General features: G+C 42.8%; 1 protein-coding gene across 4 annotated transcripts in view; it reads right to left on the reverse strand.

The window, feature by feature from the left end:
• The window catches only part of DYM (dymeclin), a 343122-nt gene that overhangs the window by 219242 nt on the left and 104505 nt on the right, over positions 1 to 19375 (reverse strand). The gene's annotated exons all lie outside the window — the stretch shown is intronic.

The following is a 19375-nucleotide window of genomic DNA, read 5'->3' on the forward strand; positions in this document are numbered from 1 at the left end:
GATCATGTCCTACTTCTGTCCGTTGTTCAGTGTCCGTCTCGCCCATTGAAGCCTATGGGTCCGTCAAAACAATGGAGGGCACACGTAAGGCATCCGTGTGCCGTCCATTTTTCACGGATCTGTTGGCCAGCAACAGCAGGGCGTGCCAAAGTTCTCTGCATTCAACACACAAGATGGATTTCAACGGACATGAAAACGGTGAAGGATGTGTGCATAAGGCCTTACTGGTTGTCACCCAACATCCACACAAGAGACCGTGAGAACTGGTGAAATTGTAATGCGTTGTCACTCTACACAATGCGGCCATTATGTTTTTGTTTTATTTTAGGTGTATTTCCACCTATTAACACCTTGTTGTTTTTAGGTCCTGAATTCTGCGCTCGAAATTTCTCAACATATTTTTTTATAGTGGTCGGAGCTCTATTTTTCTGATACAGAGTTCCAAATCCCCAGCAAAGACAACACGCTGGCTTCCTACAGCCGCCACCAGGGAGAGTGTACTGCCTACTGTGTTATTGAGTTCGATGTATAACAGTATGCTCATAAGCTCCCTCTAGTGGTGGCTACAGCAGGTTATCTTTTAAATCTATAGTCTGGGATTTGAAGCTCTATTTCAGAAAAACAAAGCGCTGAGCACAGAATTCTGAACCGATTTAGATTTAAAATAAAAAAAGATATTCAAAAGGCAGATGTTCAGTATAAGGGAAGTATTTTTTAAGTTTGTTGGTTTACTAGACAATCATTTATGTTGCAGCAATAAATAGTTTTATGCTCTGGATGTACACGTCTAAATGTCACTCTTCATTACAGTACAGATATTGTATTATATGCAAAATTTATTTAAAGTTAGAGATTTAAATAAATAATAATTTGGACAGGAAAAAAAAAAGTTTGGATCTTGCAGAAAAACAAGATTTAATATCACTTTTCCAAAGTCCGAAAATTGAGTTAAATTGTTATTACCGAGGACTAGGTGTTCTCTTCCTGTGCAGCTCAGGTCAGAGCATCGATGATATTCCCAGTGCGATCATCAAACTGGTAGAGGGGGAGGAATGAAGGAAGTGGTGTTTGGCCCCAAGTGCTTGAACGCTCCCTCCAAAGAAAACATTCCCCTGAAACCATCCCAAATTCATGCTCTATCTATCCATCGTCTAGTAATTATATCTTAATGTGCTGTTTATATGGTAAGACGTGCTGCGGGAAGAAGCAAGCTTCTGTTCCTTTATGGTGGAGAAATCAACACCAAGGATAAAGGTTTTCATCGTCTTACGGAGAGAGTAGGCACAAAATGCTAAAGCTGCAGAACATTACACTGCCAATGTGAGACGTTGTCCTCATGTGAAAAATAAGAATCTCGCCAAACAAAGCGTCAAGAAGCACAATACAGTAGATGTCAACCTCCCTACATAAATAGATGGGAAGGACCTCCATACCTGTCCATCCTTCTCATGAGAAGACCCAAGGCACTTATATTGTCTACAGACTTGGGTAAAAGTCCAAAGCTGGCAAAACGAGGAGAGACGTCCAACAATGACCAATCTCCTAGGGTTGCGGAGATGATATGGAAACCGTCAATTGGTCGTCCTACAGGACAGGATAAATACAACCATGAACAAGCATCAGCAAAGGAAACTCTCCTGTGGGTCATCTTTTATAATTGTGGTCTCCAACCTAGTAACCCTCCAACTGTTCAGAAACTACAACTCCCAGCTGCTAGAGAACCATAGGCTGGAGAGGACCTACAAAAATCAGCCATTCAAAACTTTAAAGGGCTTGTCTACCATATCCTAGTGAATTCAGGGGGCCCTTGTTCATCATCCTCATTTCTTGGCCAGAGTAAAAGCAGCTACAAAGAGTGTCCCTTGTCCTGTATTACACAGACGATCCACTGATATGAAAGCATTACATTACTTAAGAGGAAAAATGGGAAAATGTTTTTTTTAATTTTGCTGAAGGTTTTCTTAACCCGTTAGTGACCGGCCCATCGTGTTTCTACGTCGGTCACTAACGGGCCTTATTCCGATGCCATAGACTTTTTACGTCGCGGCATCGGAATAAGTAAACAGAGCAGGGAGCTGTCAAATCTCCCTGCTCTCAGCTGCCAGAGGTAGCTGAGGGTTGGGGGCGTCCCTGCTCTGCCGTGTGAGATCGATATTAGTATCAATCTCACCCGTTTAACCCCTCAGATGCGGTGCTCAATAGCGAGCGCCGCATCCGAGTGGTTTTGGAGAGAGGGAGGGAGCTCCCTCTCTCTCCCACCGACACCCGGCGATACGATCGCCGAGTGTCTGTGTCTCTAATGGCAGCCGGGGGTCTAATAAAGGCCCCCAGGTCTGCCTGGAGTGAATGCCTGCTAGATCATGCCGCAGGCATGACCTAGCAGATGCCTGTCCGTGTTAAACGGACAGGCAGTAATACACTGCAATACAAAAGTATTGCAGTGTATTATAAATGCGATCGCAGAATCGCATATTATAGTCCCCTAGTGGGACTAGTAAAAAAGTGAAATTTTTTTTAAATAAAGTTAATTTAAAAAAAAGTGAAAAAAAATGAAAAACCCAGCTTTTCCCCTCACAAAATGCTTTACTATTAAAAGAACAAAATAAAGTTAAAAAGTTACACATATTTGGTATCGCCGCGTCCGTAACGACCCCGACTATAAATCTATTACATTATTTAACCCGCACTGTGAACGCCGTAAAAAATGTAATAAAAAACTATGGAAAAATTGCTGTTTTCTGTGAATACTGACTTTAAAAAAATGTGATAAAAAGTGGTCAAAAAGTCACATCTACTCCAAAATGCTACCAATAAAAACTACAAGTCGTCCCGCAAAAAAAAAGCCCTCATACAACCGCATCGGCGAAAAAATAAAAACGTTACGGCTCTTCAAATATGGAGACACAAAAACAAATAATTTTGAAAAAAAAGCGTTTTTACTGTGTAAAAGTAGTAAAACATACAAAAACTATACAAATTTGGTATCGTTGCAATCGTAACAACCCGCTGAATAAAGTTAGTGTTATTTATATCACACGGTAAACGGCGTAGATTTAAGACGCGAAAAAGAGTGGCAAAATTTCAGGTTTTTTTCTATTTCCCCCCAAATAAAAGTTAATAAAAGTTAAATAAATAATATGTCCCCCAAAATGTTGCTATTAAAAAATACAACTTGTCCCGCAAAAAACAAGACCTTATACAGCGATGTCGACGCAAAAATAAAAAGGTTATAGCTCTTGGAATGTGACGACGGAAAAACTTAAAAAATGGCCTGGTCATTAAGGTCTAAAATAGGCTGGTCATTAAGGGGTTAATGTACAAAAACATAAAATTCAAAAACACTCTTTTAGTCCCCCTAGGACTCGTTTGATCGCTGGTACCACACAATGGAATACTTACGTTTTGCAGTGTATGGTACTTTTAACCAGCTCATATTAAGCCCTGCCTCTGAAAGGCTTTAAAAGGAAAAACATTACAGACCTGGGGGTCTTCATTAGGCCACTAGGTTGCCATGGAAATCATCAGCACCCCGCGATTGCTTCGCGGGGAAAGCGATGGGATGACAGAGGGGGATGACCACTCTAACAGCTTAGATGCTCGGCCGCTATCTGATCCTGGGGGAATCAGCCAGCATCGGAGTTCTCTTTAATCCTGGCCGTTGCAGTGAGGTGTCGGCTCTAACATACAGCCGACACCTGCTCCGTATCCACCGTATTGAGTGGGCTCAGTGCATGATTTCAATGTTAACGGATCCGGTGCAAATGGTTTCTGTTTGTCTCGGTTGTGTAAGGGTTCCATCGTTTTGACGGAATAAATAGCGGTTGGCTACGGTATCCATTGCGTCAAAATGACGGAATACTTGCACAACGGTGACAAACGGAAACCATTTGCACAGGATCCGTCACCTTTGAAATCATGCGCTGAACGCGCTCAATACGGTGGATCTGTCGCCATTGAAATCAATGGTGATACAAATTCTGTTCATCGGTTCCCCTGACGGAAAGCTCAGACGGAACCCATGAACAGAGATGCAGATGTGAACGAAGCCTTAATTACATGTCGCCAAGGGGTTTAAAGGGGCTTACTGACAATCCCTACTTCTTAGACGGTCCCTGATAATAAGCATGCAGCGCTATTTTCCCCATGAAAATGATGACCACCACGCTGGAACCAGACAAACCCCAAAATAAGTCAGAGCGTTGTGACTTATTACGAAAGCAAACGCGAACAGAGCCTTACGGCTGTATTTTTTTTTCCGTTTGTCTGTGTGGCTTGTGTTGTGGGGGTAATCACGATTTTAGCCCTTCTGACCTCCGTCGCTTGTCTATGAACAAGGCTCAAGTGTTTAGAGCGCAGTTGTCTCCTCTTTTACACACTGCAAATGTTACTGCAGTAAAGTCAAAATAAGAGATTTAATTTTAAACACGACGGAATACAGTAAAAACTATCGGAGACGAGAAAACCAACGACACAATTGAAAGGCCTTATATTATTGTTTTGCGACTCTCATACTGTATAAGCGAATTGTTAACACATATCAGAATGAAAACCCTGCGGCACATTATATAGAAGTCTCATTATAGTAACGTACATTGTTGCAGTGGTTACTGGACACGCACTAAATTCACAAAAATGGTGTATGGATAAATATGAATATCGAGTAATATATATTGCCGTCTATCTGGGCGCACACGCTTTATAAACGTGACGTATGTGTGAAACAGACGAGAACTGGCACCCAATATAAAGACCTACCGAAAAATGTTATATAGTTATTTTCTGTCCACAAGACATCACCAAATTCAGAGGTTCTAAAACATCTTGTGTGACAGGTGCAGGTGTAACCACTGAGATCACAATTAGAAGAACGATTAAACCATGGCACCTTGAAGGTCCTTCCAGCTTTTATCAGACCATTCCGTGTTCCGTCTCTGGTATTGAAGCTCAGTACTCCGCTCTAGCCAACAGAGGATGATCCTGAATGGGAGATTGCCCACATTAAGTATACAGATAACCAGGGGTGGGATCTAGCCGGTTCGCCCCGGTTCCCCCAAGCCAGTTGTTAAAATTACAGCCGGTTTGCAGAACCGGGGTGAAGCGGAAAACCGGAGCCGTTCCCCTGCACTCAATTGTATTCACGTCCTTAGGACAATGGAGTTCACAAACGCTACCCTGGCGGAGCACATGATGCCTCGCCATTCGGCGCTTTAGTGATGATGCAGTCGCGCCGCTGCGTCGTTCCGCTGAAGAACTGCGTCGCTGGAGGATGGCGCAGCAACGGGACAGGTAAGCATATGTTTTTTTCCTTTTATTGTGGTCAGTGTTGGGGGCCTTAACTATAGGGGACAATAACTACAGCGGAGGACTATATAGGGGGCAGTAACTACAGGGAAGGACTATATAGGGGGCATTAACTACAGGGGAGGACTATATAAGGAGCGCAAACTAAAAGGTGGCACCAACCAAAACTACATAGGTGGCACGAACTACAGGGGTGGACTATATAGGGGACAATAACTACAGGAGAGCACTATATAGGGGCACTAACTACAGGGGATGCCACAGGGGGCCCCATCTACAGGGTACACCACGGGGGGCCCTATCTACAGGGGACGCCACAGGGGGCCTATCTACAGAAAACACTACTATCTACAGAGGGCACCTATGGGGAGCACTATCTACAGGGGGCTCCATGAGAGGCACTATAGGGGGTTTTACACTGGGCAACTATCGGGCAGACCAGCATTCTTAGAACGCTCGTTGCCAATAATTGCCCTGTGTAAACAGGGCAGCGATCAGCAGATGAACGCGCAAACACTCGATCATCTGCTGTTCGTATCGTCTTGAAAAACTAAAATATTATCGTTGTCAGCAGCACATCTCCCTGTGTAAACAGGGAGACGCGCTGCCGACATGAAAATCATGTATGGGGACGAGGAATCTGAGTAACAGCCACTCGTCCTCATCCATAGCTCTGTGTGACAGGAGCAAACGAGCGCCGATCAACGATACACTACAGAGACAGTACCGAGCTTGGTTTTGGTGCTGTATTTATGTACAGAGCTTGGATCTGATGCTGCTTTGTTCTGATGTTGTATATATGTACTGAGCTTGGTTCTGGTGCTGTACATATGTATGAGCTTTGTTCTGGTGTTGTATATATGTACTGAGCTTTGTTGTGGTGCTGTATATATGTACTGAGCTTAGTTCTGATGCTGTATTTATATGCGGAGCTTGATTCTGGTACTGTATATATGCACTGAGTTAGGATCTGTTGCTGTATTTATATGCTGCACTTGGTTCTGGTGCACTTTATACGTACGGAGCTTGGTTTTGGTGTTGTATATATGTACCGAGCTTGGTTCTGGGGCTGTATATATGTACTGAGCTTGGTTCTGGTGAGTATATATGGACGGAGCTTGGTTTTGGTGCTGTATTTATGTACTTGGCTTTGTTCTGGTGCCGTACGTATGTAGCAAATAGAAAAAATATACAAAAGTTCGCTCACCGCGTTTCCACTGCATTATTCCATTTGTTTGTCCAGACCATGTTGTGAATGGTGATGGTGCTCGTAGATATCCAGAGAAAGGTCCTGAGTCGGCAGCAAGTAGAGGCAATGAACAAGCACAGTTTAAAATGTTAATCCCGGGACCACGCTTATGCATTTCAAACCTCTCAGGTGCTTAATCAGGTTTAGGTTTGATTAAGAACCTTAGAGGTTTGAAACGCATAAGCGTGGTCCCGTGATAATTTTAAACGGTTCTGTTTTTTTTTTTTTTAAATGACCGAATAAATCGTTTATTTTACAAGAGTGCTGGAGATCTCATTCCTCCTTGTTCATTGCCTCTAATACCTGCTGTATGTATGTACTGAGCTTGGTTCTGGTGCTGTATACATGTACTGAGCTTGCTAGTGGCACCGTATCTGTGCATTAGCCGGGAGAGTCGTTGCGGCTTACTGCGCACGCCGCACTGTCCTCCACCCTTCTCACAGTGCACACCCTAACTAAATGGGCGGAGCACGCTTAGGATATTCAATGTGCGCATATAGGTCTATACGTAATGGGTGAGTTTAATATAATGAGCGTCGGTAGGTAGGTATGTATGTATGTAGGTATGTACACTTCTGTAATTATATACATAGCGTGGAAATCCACACAAACATTCTGGACAGGGAATTTCTTTATTTAAAATCCACTTTAATATAGGGCGTATTTGGAATATCGTAATTGAATTATTTTATTAGAATAATTTTACATGGCGCGATACACCGCAAAATACCGCGATCCCCCCGTCACGTATATCTTAGTCTGCAAAACAGGGAACCTGTTAAAAATTTGAATCCCACCCCTGCAGATAACCGACATCAAAAGTAATTAGTTGCATTCAAAATTCCACTGGTTGTTATTAGAAATAGTCAGCAAGATTGTTTATACACACCCAAACAGCTCAGTTGAGCTCCTTTGTGCAGCTGCATAGGGCACGTCACCCTACCCTGGCAAAGGGGGTGCTGCTAAGATCCACAGCACACACCAGGACCTGGGGCCATTGCTGGTTGTTTTGATAAGACAATGCACTTCTGCTGGACCCAAATTTCCACCACGCTATAATTTCCAGCATCTCCCTCCTTTCTCCTCCCTGCGCAGACAGTACAAGGAGCCATCAGTAGCTCTTACCTGATGGCTGAAACAGCTCCCCGCACTTGAGGAGTAACATATGAGATGAAGAGCTGCTGATGGCTCCTTGACCTGTCTGTGCAGGGAGAAAGGAGAGAGCAATGGGGAAACATATGACGCAACTGTCTCAGGGTGCCTGGGGTTAGCAAAGGTGCAGTCTTAGTGCTACATGCAGCTATAACATCACACAAAACATCTCAGAATAATACGTAAATATAGATTTGTGTGTGTCTGTATACGTATGTGGACAATCAAGCGTACACCTGACGCAAGTGCACGCTGGACCCTAGCTATGTAGACAAGCGAGTGTACTGCTGACTGCAGCTATGCGGACAAGCAAGCATAAAATCGGACGCTAGATATGTAGACAAGCGTGTACGCCTGACCCTAGATATGTGAACAAGCGAGTGTACGCCTGACCCTAGATACGTGGACAAGCGAGTGTACGCCTGACCCTAGATATGTGAACAAGCGAGTGTACGCCTGACCCTAGATACGTGGACAAGCGAGTGTACGCTTGACCCTAGATATGTGGACAAGCATGTATACAGCTGACCCTAGATATGTGAACAAGCGAGTCTACCTCTGACCCTAGCCATGTGGACAAGTGAACCTACGTCTTACCATAGCTATGTGGACAAGGGAATATACATTAGACTGTAGCTATGTAGACAAACGAGTGTACACCTGACCCTAGTTGTGTTAATGAGCAATCTTCCAGTAACTTCGAATGCCTGAAAGAGTGAGCGTACCCCAGACTGACTGTGGGAGGACCAATAAGTGGCATGCTGTTATATCCACATGGCTTTATTTCCACTATGTGTGAATGAGCTTTTCTAAATCCCATTTACCTGTATTGTACTGTATAGGGTTGCCGATTTTTGGTGTGTAATCTGTACCAACAATTCGTAACACGAGTTACCGTATACGGCGAGGGCTGTATAAACCGAGTGCCTAACAACGAGACGGGACCCTCACCGATCCAGAGAACAGGCTTACCTTGCCGTCCCTGAGCACCACATATGAATGGAGCGGTACAGCAGTGTTCGGCCACCACTCCATTCCTTTTCTACGAGGCTGCTGGAGATAAACGAGCGGCAGCCCCAAAGAAAGTGAATAGAGCGGTGGTCGAGCATGCGCAGTACCGCTCCAGGTCACATTGGGCGAATAGAGGTAAGCTCAATCTCTGAACCCACCGATCAGATATACATAGTTACATAGTTAGTACGGCTGAAAAAAGACACATGTCCATCAAGTTCAACCAAGGGAAGGGAAAAGGGAAGGAAAAATTTCTACACATAGGAGCTAATATTTTTTTGTTCTAGGAAATTATCTAACCCTTTTTTAAAGCCATCTCCTGTCCCTGCTGTGACGGCTCCTGCGGTAGGCTATTCCATAAATTCACAGTTCTCACTGTAAAGAAGCCTTGTCGCCTCTGCAGCTTGAACCTTTTTTTCTCCAGACGGAGGGAGTGCCCCCTTGTTTTTTGAGGGGGTTTTACAAGGAACAGGATTTCACCATATTTTTTGTATGTGCCATTAATATATTTATATAAGTTAATCATGTCCCCCCTTAGTCTTCTTTTTTCAAGGCTAAATAGGTTTAATTCTTTCAATCTTTCCTCATAACTTAGATTCTCCATGCCCCTTATTAGCTTCGTTGCTCTTCTTTGTATTTTTTCCAACTCCAGGGCATCCTTTCTATGAACTGGAGCCCAGAACTGAACTGCATATTCTAGATGAGGCCTCACTAATGCTTTGTAAAGTGGCATTATTACATCTCTGTCCCGCGAGTCCATGCCTCTTTTAATACACGACAATATCCTGCTGGCCTTTGAAGCAGCTGATTGACACTGCATGCTGTTATTGAGTTTATGATTTACAAGTACACCCAGATCCTTCTCAACAAGTGAATCCGCCAGTGTAGCGCCCCCTAGGACATATGATGCATGCAGGTTGTTGGTACCAAGATGCATAACTTTACATTTATCTACATTAAACTTCATTTGCCAAGTGGACGCCCAAACACTTAGTTTGTTTAAATCTGCCTGTAATTCATGAACATCTTCCATAGTCTGAACTATATTACATAGCTTGGTGTCATCTGCAAAAATAGAAATAGTGCTATTAATCCCTTCCTCTATATCATTAATAAATAAGTTGAATAATAGTGGTCCCAGCACTGAACCCTGGGGTACACCACTTATAACCGGGGACCATTCAGAGAAGGAATCATTGACCACAACTCTCTGGATACGGTCCTTGAGCCAATTCTCAATCCAATTACAAACTATATTTTCTAAACCTATAGTCCTTAATTTACCCATTAGGCGTCTATGGGGGACAGTGTCAAATGCCTTTGCAAAGTCCAAAAACACTAAATCCACAGCGGCCCCTCTGTCTAGACTTCTGCTCACCTCTTCATAAAAACAGATTAGGTTAGTTTGACAACTTCTGTCCTTAGTAAAACCGTGCTGGCTGTCACTTATAATGCTATTTATTGTCACATAATCCTTTATATAGTCCCTCAATAGCCCCTCAAACATTTTCCCCACGATGGATGTTAAGCTTACTGGTCTATAATTACCCGGGGAAGACCTAGAGCCCTTTTTGAAAATAGGCACCACATTTGCCCTGCGCCAGTCCCTTGGCACTATACCAGTCACTAGAGATTCTCTGAATATTATGAAAAGGGGGACAGAAATAACTGAACTAAGCTCTTTAAGAATTCTAGGGTGTAACCCATCTGGTCCCGGAGCCTTGTGCACATTTATTTTATTTAATTTAGCTTGGACCATCTCTTAAATATCGATTATGGGAAAAGACCTTTAAAACTTTATTTTTCTTTATGGGAAGGGGGAACTTGCAAAGAGTCATCCTGCACATAGTGCCATCTAACCTAAGGCTGGTTCTGCCTGTGATGCAGGGACAGTTTTTCCTACATTATAGTACAATGCTAATCATACAAATCACCAGAGTAAGCTCTGAGTAGACACTGAACAAGGGGGCTTGGAGATTTCAGCTCTGTGGCCAGCAGAATTATAAATGCAGCTCTGGACCATAATACAGAATTATTAGAAATATGTAATGTAATATATTTACATAATTACTCTTTATGTAGATTTCTATATGTTCACTGGTAAATAATGCTTAAGATGGACAAACCCTTTAATCTTTACAATAATATAACCCAAATTATTTTCCTCATGTTCGAGTTTTATAACTTGCACAAGATTAAAGCTCTTTAAAATTGTGGCGATTATCACCCCGAGACATCAGGACACGGATACTGAACATTATTTTGACAAGTCTACAGATGTGTTTGGAGTCACAGCCGGGTAGAGGAAGCAGAGTTGTCAGAGTATCACAACAAACCACTGCGAGCGTTTCACTTACAATGGAGACCTCGAAGCCTCAGGAGATTACATAATGTATTATTATATTTATCTAACACGGTCATCATTCGTAACAAAACCAGCGAGGTCTTCTCCTTGTGCAGGCGGCAGAAGTCAACACATTAACCTCATTAGATTAATCAGATTTTTCTACGGAGAAATTTATGGTCAAGTAAATATCCTCTTGCACTCATTTTTGACATTGAAATTACAACTAAAATTGATCAGTCATGTTTAACAGCTACCCTCTCAGAGCCGTAAATGTATGGCGCTGGCTACTGGAATTAAGGGGGTTGTCTCATCGGAGCCCCGACGCTAAAATAGCGGATTTTGCAGGGGAAGCAGTAAAAATGGAGAAAGAAAAAAAAAAGAAATCTCGATTCACAGCGATGTTAACAAAAACAGAAGTTACAGTTCTTCGAATTTGGGGAGGTAAAAACAGAATAATACGCTGGGTTATGAAGGTTATAGATGTGGTCAGGAGGACAATCAGGGCATGAAAACAAGATCTTAGTATGAAAAGAGAGTACACCTCGATCACGATCACTAACGTTTAGAAAAATCTTTGCGGCTTTGAAAAATTTGAGGGGAAAAAAAAAAAAAAAAAAAAAGGTACAGATTTTGGTGCCTAGAACAGCCGAGTGTCTTAAAAAACAAAACAAAAAAAAACAAAGCACTATACTAATCTAATCTAACACGTCAACTTATTTTACTATCTGGACTGGCGGATTGTGCTGTGGATCCACAGGTAAATCTGCCCCTAAAATCGGTAACAATAGGATTCGCATTTCGATTTCTTGTTCCCCATTGAATTCAAAGGGAAAATCTGTGCACTTCCTACAGCAGAGGTCAATTTCTGCACAGAAAATGTTATCCAATTTGCTACTAGTGTATTCCGCTGCAGATTTTCTACTGCAAGTCAACTGCGTGTGAACGTAGCCTAAGGAGGTCAAAGACTTTACCATGTTCAATTAAAGAACGCATATTAAGCATACTGAGATCACCACATTAATGTAAGATGTATTGGAAATTATTACAGCAAAAACGCTGCAAATAAAACAAGTTGCATCAAAATGGCGCACCTGACTTTAAATAATACTAATACATTTTGGCACACCCCACGAAAAATTTAGCATTCTGCGTGATAATTTACCCACAAAGTGTTAGACTATTTTTTCATGTGTGACTTGAGTTTCCCTTTTTTAAGTAAAAATTTTTACAACAATAAAAAAATATATTGAATTATCTTAAAAATAGGAAAACGTTTATTTGCCGTCATCCCTAAATAGAATAAAATGGAAAGCTGATATTTGAAGATATTAAAATAGAAGGAATTCCGAATAATGAGGCGCTATCTGAGGAAAGCGTGAATAGAATTAGAAGGAAGTCAGCGTCCGATGACAGGAAGACGGTGGTACAACTGGCACCGAGTCAATGGCAGCACATACATTGTCCCTCGCACAATATACTGCAATCAGAAACAGGATATATAGCGCTGACTGCTTCCTAGTACTTTGACCTCACATTTATAAAACAATCAGCATGCAGGCGAGAGGGCAAGAACACGGTGGTGAGTGTCACAGGGGTCACCAATGCCAGCAAAAATAATACAGTGAAAATCATGTCAAAAAGGACATCCATCACCTGTATTTATACACATTAGCCCGCCGCCCCCTCCCCCGCATACAGTGGACGAGGCAGTCTTGATGCAAATTCTTCAATGAGCGAGGCGCAATGAACAGAGCACCTCACGCCTCAGTGCAATCACTACAGCCTACTGAACTAAAAGGACCAATAACCACGTGATCTTCCAACATTTTGATTTGGCACGGCAGAACTAAAGTCTCTGCAAAGAATTAAATAGGTCACAAAGCCCGAGGAATGGGCTGTAACTGGGCCAGCAGGGGGCAGTGTGAACCATCCTCACCAAGGACTTTGCTGCGGGGGAACCCCAGGTCGCTACCCCGGAAGTAAACTCTTTTGGGGAGGGCTGATGTGAATAGAAGCAGAGTGGTCTGGAGAGTGGCAAGTGGCAGAGGTTCGTCAGGGTAAGTGTAGATATAGGTCAGGGAAGGCACGCACGGATGGTCTAAAAAAGGCCGGTACACACAAATTCAAACACTAAACAGCAGGCATGACTAGGAACACAAAGGAACTCAAGAGAAGCAAATTGCTACAGCAAAATTACTTGAGAGATGAGGTCCTTTATATCTAGGGTGTCTGGGAAAATTTTATTTTGGTACACGCTGGCCCTATAAGAATGCAAGGGTCAGCGCGCGTGCTAGGACCCAGTTGAGAGCTTTTGCGGCCGGAGCGCCTGCCAGGTGCAGAACGAGAAGGAAGAGGAGACCGCCGAGTGAACCAGGATGCCGGGGAACAGTAAGGCCCCCTGCACATGATGTGTATTGCATGCGGATTTTCCTGCGGAGAATCCACAGCGTAATACAGTACCATCCAGAAAGAAAGGGAGAGAGATCACTCGTCGGAAGAGTGGGATAAGACGTTGTAAGACACCTCTGGCAGCAGCCTATCATCTGTGTAAACAAAGGATCGAGCATGCTGAATTCCAATATGCCCTATCCCCCCCCAACATCTGCCATTGAGAGGGTCAGGAGGCCCTATACACTTTAGATAGAATTGGCAAGTTTAACTGACTTTTAGCAGACGTGTACCCTTAGGGTATGTTCACACTGCAACGCCAATTACGTCTGAAATTACGGAGCTGTTTTCAGGCGAAAACAGCTCCTGAATTTCAGACATTTTTGCAAGTGCACGCGTTATTCGGGCGTCCATTACGGACATAATTGGAGCCGTTTTTCTATGGCGTCAATGAAAAACGGCTCCAATTACGTCCCAAGAAGTGACATGCACATCTTTGAGGCGGGCGTCTATTTAAAAAAGCCCGTTTGCACAGAACACTGTAAGACTCATTGAATTTAATGGGCAGATGTTTGTAGACGGTTTTTCGGGCATAATTCCAGGCGTAAAATGCCTGAATTACGTCCGTAAATAGGGCGTGTGAACATACCCTTACATCTCAGCACCTAACGATTAATTCCTGCTAGTCTGGGAGTTTTACATCCGGGAAGTTTGGGTGGCTGTCCGGGGTCCTAGGCTCCGGGGGGGGGCATGGCTGCCCAAAGATTTTAAGCACATTGCGGTTCAGTTGTAGGCTTTGCTGCAAATCGGGGCAAAAACCGAGACCAAACTGCTTTGTGTAGGACCTGCAAAAGGGTCCGCACACAAGGTCACATGACCTGTACCAGAGGACAGAGCGGCAAGGCTCCACAGGAGGAAATCTGCTGTGTAAGCGTATGGGGACTGTATTAGTTTAGGGGTCTGGAGTCTGTATTAGTTTAGGGAATTTGCTTTGGGGTCTGTAGTTAGGGGTCTGCATTGGTCAAACCAGCTGTCAATGCCAGCAATGTGGTGTTGACAATAGATACTGTGTGGCAGGGCAGTGACGGGTAAGCTAGGCCAAGGTTTGGGGAACAGCCCAGGTCTATGGACTATTTAATCCACCACTGTTAACCTGTATTTACATACATTCATACAACAAACTTATATCTAATGATGTCATGCACCAAATGTCAAAAAATAAAAACAAAAAAAGGTTGCAGACTGATATAAAAAAAAAAAAAAGTCAGCTTTTTTTTTTTCCTTCTAAGGTTTTTTTTAAAGCCGTTTTTTAAAGCCGTTTTTGGAGGCCAAATCCAGGAGTGGATTCAAGTGAGGAGAAGTAGTATCGGTCCTTTATACCTTCTCGCTCTTTAAAATCCAATCCTGGTTTTGGCTTAAAAAAACCTAAATAAAACCTGGACGTGTGAATTCACCCTAAATATCTTTTCTGTTTGACAGGTTTTTAAATCAGTAGACTATTTAGCCTGCAGAATGAACCTGGGGATACAGCAGCATATACAACCTCCCCGAGGCAGAGGCCTCATGCAAACGACATCTATCCTGATATCTAAGCTCATTATAACATCCAAACTGTGACACAGCCGCAGAGGTCAATTCAGTCTGTCCATTTTTAGTCACTGCAAATTACCCAGAGAGTAAAGAACTGTGCAAATATCGGTAATGAACAGCGCACAAAGCCAAACTGTTCTGGAGAACCACGGCCTGTAGTCAAGAAAGGTCGCTAGTATGTTACAGAGGCTGCGTCCAGACGTGCAGGGATTACAAGGAGTCTGCACAAAACTCCCCCGAATACGAGATGGAAATACACGTCATTACAGCTAGTGGAAGTACGAGGACCAATTTACAACGCAAAGTCGATTTCAGTAGCAACGAGGTTAAATGGAAAGACTCAGAAGAGAATTATTTACGTTATAAGGCCCTGTTCACACTGAGCTTTTTGACGAGTTTTTTGACGCGGGAAACCGCGCCAAAAAACTCCTCGAAAACCGCCCGAAAATGCCTCCCATTGATTTCAATGGGAGTTGGACGAGTTTTTTTACCGTGAGTAAAAAGAAGTGTCATGAGCCATCTTGGGGCGGTTTCCGCCTCCAAAACCCCATTTCAATCGGTCAGAAAGAGGAAAAAAAAACCTTGACGAGTGTTTTGACGAGTTTTTGTCAAACCACTGTGCAAAAACCTACTGGAGCAGTTTTTGCAGGAGGAATTTTCCTCCTGTAAAAAACTCTGTGTGAACACAAAAGGGTTACATAAGACAAGAAAAAAGGGGCTGCTTTTTATTCCAGAAACAGCGCCAATCTTGTAAATGGCTGTATTTGGTATTGCAGCTCAGACCCATTTAAAAGAACAAGAGGCACAATGCATGGACAAGATTGGCACAGTTTCTCTTATGTAAAAAAAAAAAAAAAAAAACCTTTAACAATTTGATAAGCAATACAATTTCCACGATTTAATACATTTATTGTTGATCTTTTGGGCATTTACGTTGGCAATTATCTCACAATTATTCATATTGGATCAAGGATTGTTAAATCTGACCTGAGAAGTTTTAGATTGTTGGGGTTCCACTCCCTGATGCCTCCATGATCATTAATAAAGGAGGCCCCTGTTCATTGTAATCCGGTCATCCGCAGAGGGTGGAGCAGAGGCCGCATCTGCCTCCCTTCTGTGACTGATCGGGTGGATTATGGAGGTCCCAGCGAACAAACCCCCAACAACCTCCCCTTTATACCCTTACTATGGACACAGGTTATCATCAACCTACGAACACTTGTTCCCGATTATTGGCTCGTGGAAACAGGGCAGCGACCAGCCGACAAACTAGCAAACGCTCCGTTTTTGGCTGCCGTCAGCGCATAAAATCATCATTGACGGCCTGATAACGAGCGCCGATCGAATTGTTATATCGCTGATCGGCGCTCGTTGTGGGCACTATTCTGCCAGTTTAAATCAGACTTTAGTTGTGTGCTGTAAATCTTGTCTAACTAGAGTTAAACGACGCTTTCTTCCTCACCCTTGTGTAATGGAAATCACCACATCTACCGGTGGACTCCTAAAACGGGCAATAGACATTAAGGTTTTTGTAAGAGGAAGCCCAGCCAGACTGTCCGCCAACATCTCTAGTAAGAAACGGGGATTAGGCAAGTTGGTTTCAGAGGTCTACAGCATGAGCTTATTCGTCCCACCATCTGTATTCGAGTGAAAAAGAGCTAAACTGCAATACCAGGTACAAGTCAGACAGGCATGGAACGGTTTCTTTGAAAAAAATAAATAAAAAGAAAAAAAAAGAACTTATTTTTTAAATTCTGGACAATCCCTTTAAGGATTCTCTCGACAGCACAACTCCATCTGATTTTAGAGATCATTTGTGAGGACTATTCAGGGATCACTCCTAAATAACTCTGTATGGGTGTAATGATAACAGCAGAGGTTATGATAGGGTGACAATCCACATATTCTGTATAGCTATAAGGCCCTTCAAATGATTTCCGCCAGTGTGCCCAAAGTATACCAGTCCAACACGGATGTATGCAATCCTCCATGTTTGCCACATTGTAGCGCTTCATGTGTTGCTATGGGATCTAGCCTTGCATGTAACCTTCCACCCCTATAATACGTCTCAACATTTAGGGACAAACACATTTCTGGAGAAACGTAACCGCCGAAAAAAATGTCTTAGCGCCCAATTCATCTAAAATGAAAATCAAAGCAACTTTGCAAAAGGTCTAAATGAAACATTCCCTATTGTTTGTTTTCTACAGATCCCATAGCGACCCATGTGTCTCCATGGTAACAGACAACAAACAAACCCTTTATAGACTAATCATATATTCATATTCTCTCACCGGTTCCCTTTTTCCTATTAAATGCAAAATCAGACCACACAGGGTTTGGTGTGTTACCATGGAGACACATAGATGTGCAAAAGAGCTGTAGAACGGGGAAAAAAAATAATTACGATTTATTGCAAAGTTGCTTTATCTCTTTCTTTTTTTTTTTTAGACACATTTGGGCAGATTTACTACTGTATCTGGATAAAGAAAGGTCATCTGGACGGCGGTCATTAAAAGGACTTTATTCTAGGCCGCCGCCTTTTCACAGCGGTCTAATCAACGTCCTGCACGGGTGTCCCGTGCAGGCTGGAGCCGGAGCTCGGCTGTCTGATGAAAGCCGGGCTCATGCTCCAAAGGTAGCAATCAAAGTTTACTTCGATCGCGGCCATTTAACCCCTCAAATGCCATGGTTATTAGCGACCGCTGCATTTGAGTTGTTTACAGAGGGAGGGAGCTCCCGCTGTCACCCATCGGCGGCCCGCAAATGCAATTGCGGGCATCCAATGGGGTGACATGGCAGCCGGGGGCCCCCAGGTCTGCCCTGGCTATATACCTATTAGGACGCGCCAGAGGCATGTCCTAATAGATGCCTGTCAATTTCACACTGACCGGCAATAATGCTCTGGTATACGAAAGCATTATATCTGCGATCTAAAGATCGCATAGTGAAGTCCCCTGGTGAGACTGGAAAAAAAAATGTAAAATAAAAAATTAATAAGGTACACATTCAAAAATTTTTTTTTTGTAAAAGTGTAAAAACTAAAATAAAAACTACACACATATGGTATCCCCGCAATCGTAATGACCCAAAAAATAAAGTTATCATATTACTTAAACCGCAAGGTGAACCCTGTAAAAAATAAAAATAAGAAATGCTATTTTTTCCTATTTCCCCCAAAATAATAATAATAATAAAAAAGGTTAATCAACAAGTCCCATGTAGTCCAAAATGTTAGCAATGAAGCCCCACAAAAAACAAGCCCTCATATGGCGACATTGACGGAAAAATAAAAAAGTTATGGCTCTTGAAAGGCGGCGATGCAAAATAAAATTATTTTGTATAAAAGTGTTTTTATTGTGCAAAAGTAGTAAAACATTGAAAAAAAACTATACATATTTGGTATCACCGTAATCGTACCGACCCATAGAATAAAGGTAGCATGTTATTTACGCCGCACAGTAATCGGCGTAAAAGTAAATGCATAGAACAATGGCTAAAATGCGGGTTTTTTTTATCCCCCCCAAAAAAAGAAGTTAATAAAAAAATTCTACATAGCCCAAAAATTCTACATAGCCATTGAAAAATACAACTCATTCCGCAAAAAACAAGTCATACAGCCATGTCCACGTGAAAATAAGAAGTTTTAGCTATTCGAATGGGACGATGGAAAAACTAAAAAAATTGCTTCGTCATTAGGGCCCCGAATGCATGCACAGGGAAGGGGTTAATGGGAAGGGGCCTGTCTTTAATGCACCAACGTGAACCAATAATGCACACAAAAACTGGCTCAAAATTCTAGCGCAAGGTTAGCCAAATCAAAGCAGTGTGCGACAGCCGGCCCCCATCCGTGGAAATATAGGACATGTCCTATCTTTCCACGGATAAGAAAGTCGGGTTCGTTTTCACGTACCGGATTCACCCGCTTAAGTGAATGGGTCCGTGAAAAGCATCGGGTGCCACTCTGATGCCATGCAACGGCCAAATGAAGCAAAAAGTTTAACAGGTCATGAAAGATGCACCAAAATTATCATGCAGCGTGCACTACTGTGATAAATTTGGCACATTTTGTACCTGCCTTTTAGACAGCATTAGTAAATGTGGGCCTTTGGTTTCTTGCATGTCAACAGCTCTGTCCAGATGAAGTTCGGTAGTAAACATGCTACTAGGAAAAGCTACGGAAAGCCACACATGTAGTGAAGCAATACATGGCTGCGCCTTGTGCTCCAAAGATTAAGCCGTGTGTTCCAGCAGATCTCCCCCCTGGTTAATACAGTGGAGTCTTCCATAGGTTCTAATAGGGCATAGGAGTCCATCCATTGGGACAGCCCGCTTAA

The sequence above is a fragment of the Rhinoderma darwinii genome, chromosome 1 (genome assembly GCF_050947455.1).
Source record: "Rhinoderma darwinii isolate aRhiDar2 chromosome 1, aRhiDar2.hap1, whole genome shotgun sequence".
NCBI classification, from domain to species: domain Eukaryota; kingdom Metazoa; phylum Chordata; class Amphibia; order Anura; family Rhinodermatidae; genus Rhinoderma; species Rhinoderma darwinii.